This window comes from Mesoplodon bidens, assembly GCF_964165515.1.
Source record: "Mesoplodon bidens genome assembly, chromosome: 12".
Classification (NCBI taxonomy): Eukaryota; Metazoa; Chordata; class Mammalia; order Artiodactyla; family Ziphiidae; genus Mesoplodon; species Mesoplodon bidens.
In genome coordinates this window covers 63870573-63874634 of record NC_138168.1, presented here as the reverse complement: position 1 = coordinate 63874634, position 4062 = coordinate 63870573, and the positions used below count along the sequence as shown (strand labels likewise).

Here is a 4062-nt window from a genome sequence, read left to right as displayed (position 1 = left end):
AAGCCAAAGATACAATAGCAGGATAACATGCATCGCTAAAATAACAACATTTTGAGGTTGACTAACTAATGAAAAAATGGTGTCCAACCGCCTTTCCCTGTTAGGAAATATGCAAAGAATAAGGAGAAAAAAAGAGAAGAAAGTATGATCAAACGGATGAATTAAAATGACTCCAAATTGACAATGACAAGGTTGTAGCGGTTAGAATTACCCTCAGGTATTTACGGATGGGTCCACTGTTCCAGACAGAGCTCTCCTTCTTTCAGCAAGTATTTGCTGAGCACCTACTTTATACTACTCCCCTAGACGCTATTGCTACACGTTGCCACTTCTGTAGCCACAAAAAGATGGGCATGACCTGCCCTCTCACATCTTACATTAGAGTCACCTCCACCCTCTCCCTCCTCTTTCTCTTCTTCCTCAGGCACCCATGTGACCAGGCACTGAGAGCAGTGCATCTTTCTTGCCAGAGACAGGAGCAGGGAGGCCACACCTGATGTGAAGAAAGCCAATAAGACCCGAGTGGCTAAGTGAGTCAAGAGAGGTCCAGGGGGTCAAGGAGAGAGGAAGGAGTCAGGGAGAGGGCCAAGTGTGAGAATGAGGACAGAAGACAGGCCATCTGTCAAGGCAACAGTTTTCACTAGCGAACCCACTGGCTGGCTTCCTGCCTCTGACTTGCTGGACTTCTCCCCTTTGCACAAAACCAGAGCTCTGCCGGTGTGTGAATACAATCCTGTCACCCTTCCTTAAAATATGTGATGTGATTTCCTATTCGTTGTCCCAAAGATAAAATAAAAATCCATGGCTTACAATGCCTTTATCACCAGAGCCTTTCCCATTGTTTCTACCCTTGTACTCAATACTGCAGCCATTCTGAACTTCTCTCCCTTAACTTCTGTGCCTTTGCCCACAATGTTCCCTCTGAGAAGAATAATCTCCTACTCCATTCTGCTCTCTCCATCTCCTTGCCTACAGGAACTAGAATTTCATATCTTGGTTTAAATGTTACTTCTTCTAGATGACCTTCCCTGACCCTCCAAATCAGAGTTTCTCAGACAGCAGACCTGCAGTGTTTGTATACAATATTTCTGGGTCCACTCCATGTTAACTGAACCAAACTCTCTGGGCTGAGGTCCAAGAAACCACATTTTTAGCAAGAATTCCACTTATTCTAGTGTATATTAATGTTTCAGGACCAATGATTTAGACTCTGGGATGATATAAATAATAATAAACAACCCACATAGCACAATTAATTCCCCACCAGTCAAAATGGATATGCTGACCAATCAGGACAGATGCCATGACCAGTCGAAGTGAACTCTGGCTATCAAACTCTCACGTGTACTAGTCTGTACCAACAATAATCAGCTGGCCCACGCTCTGTTTCATTGCACCCTATCTTTCCTCTGGGCTGGAATATATTAGCTGATATCTACTGAGTACTTCCTTTGTGCCAGATATTGTTCTAAACACTTTTCTTACCATTTCAATTAACTTTCAAGATAATCCTATAAATTAGGTGTTATTATTATTTTCTTTCTTTAGAAACTGTTTATTTTCCATCAAACTATTGCGAGTTTGTGGAAGAGCAGCTTAAGACCACTCAGTGGTTGTTCCTACCCACTCAGTGGCCTGAGCAGTGGTGGGCTGAGCACTCCAGTCTCCAGTGGGGAACTGCAGAATAGGCACAGAGGGCACCTGCACACCTTCGGACCAGTCCGCCGCCTCAGGCTGAGGAGCAGTGAACTCAGGAGGTGGGGCGGTCCATTTACCCTGAAACTCCTCCTTGGTCACAGCCTTCTCAGCTGCCGCCTGCTCTTCCTTTCAATCTCTTCAGGATCTCTGTAGAAGTAGAGATCAGGCATGATCTCCCATGGGTGTTCATGGGAGATGGTGCCACGCATGTGCAGAACTTCCCGGGCAAGCATCCACCACATCAGACCCACTGAGTGAGCTCCCTTGTTGTTGCACGGGATGGCAATGTCCACATAACACAGAGGAGAGTCTGTGTTACACAGACCAATGGTGGGCGGGTTAACGTAAGAGGCCTTTGTGAGAGGATAGCGGTCAGCCCTGGGATCAGTAACCACCAGAAGGCTTGGCTCCCGGAAGGCAGCCTAGATCTGGTTAGTGAAGGTTCCAGGAGTGAAGCAGCCAGCAATAGGAGTGGCTCCAGTGACAGCAGCAAACTTCAGCACAGCTCGTTGGCCAGTGTTCCTGGAGGATACGACACTGACATCAGCTGGGTTTTCAATGGCAGCAGTGGCATGAGCTGCCAACAGAAGCTTCTCCCAGGTCGTCTTCAGATTTATGATGTAGACGCCATCACTCTTCCTTTTGTAGATGTACTGCTCCATTTGGGAGTCAAGGTTGTGCCACCTAAGTAGGTTCCTGCTGCAAGGAATGAGGACATCCTCCTTCATTTTCAGGACATCAAGGGCTCTGGACATTGTGAGAGCTTCCCTTTAAGTTACAATGAGAATGCAGAACAAGCCATATGGACCCCTGTCTGGGTAGTGTGCAAAGGCGGTGCTATTATTATTTTCATTTACAGATAGCAAAACTGAGACACAGAGACGTTAAGTTACTTGGCCAACATTACACAGCCAGTAAGTGGCAGAGCTAGAGTTCAAATGCAGTCTGGCTCCAGAGCCCTAACCTACACTGCACCTGTCATGGTATGTATGAGGCTTTATTTTATTGCCAGTCTGGTTATTTGACTTTCTCACTACCCTGTGTTCTCCATGGGGGTAAACCTGATACATAATAGGCTGTCAATAAAAAGTTGGAGAATAAATGAGATCATGCTAATTTAGTTTAGGATCAAGAAGAGGGGACATAGAAAGCTGACCAATTGCTCACGTTATCTCCTAGGGTTTTGAGGCTTGTTTTTAAAGAACTTCAAGGACAAGAAGCTTGGGAGCTTGCAGGAATTATGGTGCGGCAACCATCTGAGGCCACTGAAATCCATGCACCTAGAAAGCCTCAGCCATAGAATTGGTTTTCCTGCTCCAAACATTTTCAACCAAAGTGATGAATATAAAACTGACATGCATACTCTTGGCAAGTAAAATCATGTCAGAAAGATTAGAACCAACAGAGAGGTGACGGGCCTCAATATTCCATGGAGTTAATTTCTTAGAAAAACCTTTTCAGAATGCCTGTTAGTGGAGCCAGCTAGAGCCCAAAGCCTCAGTAATGAAACTAGCTGTGTCATGCAAATTCATCACACAAAATCAAGACACTGAGTTGCTTTCTCCAAATGTATAAAGTCGGTTTCTTCTCCCAGGGTGGAGCACCGTGATTGTCACTCCCCAAAACCCAGATTATTCCTTTTTTTAAAAAAATTTTTATTGGAGTATAGCTGATTTACAATGTCATGTTAGTTTCTGCTATAGAGAAAAGTGAATCAGTTACACATATACATATATCCACTCCTTTTTAGATTCTTTTCCCATATAGGTCATCACAGAGGTTTAGGAAATTTACCTGTCTAGCAGAAATGTAGTTTGGCTGGGAGAGTAGCAAAACTGGAGTCAGGGAAGCCATTGAGGAGAAATCCAGGTGGGGCTGACAAAGGCCTAGGGAAGGTAAGAAGGGTAAGAGGATGAAGCGAGGTAGCACTTTTTTTGTGTTGCAGCAGTTTTGAAAGAAAGGTTCAACACAGGACCTCAGTTAAGAATACTTGGGGAGGGGGGCATACATACCCTTCTTATTTTCCCTAATTCAACATGTAATGAGACTAAAACCGTTCTCTTAGTGGCCTCTTGCTACCGTAAAATTATTCAGGTATTTGAGGAAAATATGGCAGTATTTCTTGACTGTAATTCTTTTAATAAAAATCAGCATCTTGGCATCCATGTCAAGGGAGAAATCCAGAAATCAGTGTACAGAAGAATTATCTGGTAGACTTCTGGGGTTGCAGTGAGACATGGAAGGAGAGGAACTAACCATGGACCAGAATGAGGAGTTTTGACAAAGTTCAGAAGTTATTGTATGTTCTTCCAGCTACCAGGGAAGCCACATTCCTTCCTACCCATCCAAATACCTCATGGTTCC

At 44.4% G+C, this 4062-nt stretch overlaps 1 pseudogene across 1 annotated transcript; it reads right to left on the bottom strand.

Moving 5' to 3' along the window:
- Positions 1–1596: 1596 nt before the first annotated feature.
- LOC308626207 (small ribosomal subunit protein uS2-like) lies at positions 1597–2618 on the bottom strand (annotated as a pseudogene). The gene has a single exon. The product of its transcript is annotated as a small ribosomal subunit protein uS2-like (transcript).
- Positions 2619–4062: the final 1444 nt, after the last annotated feature.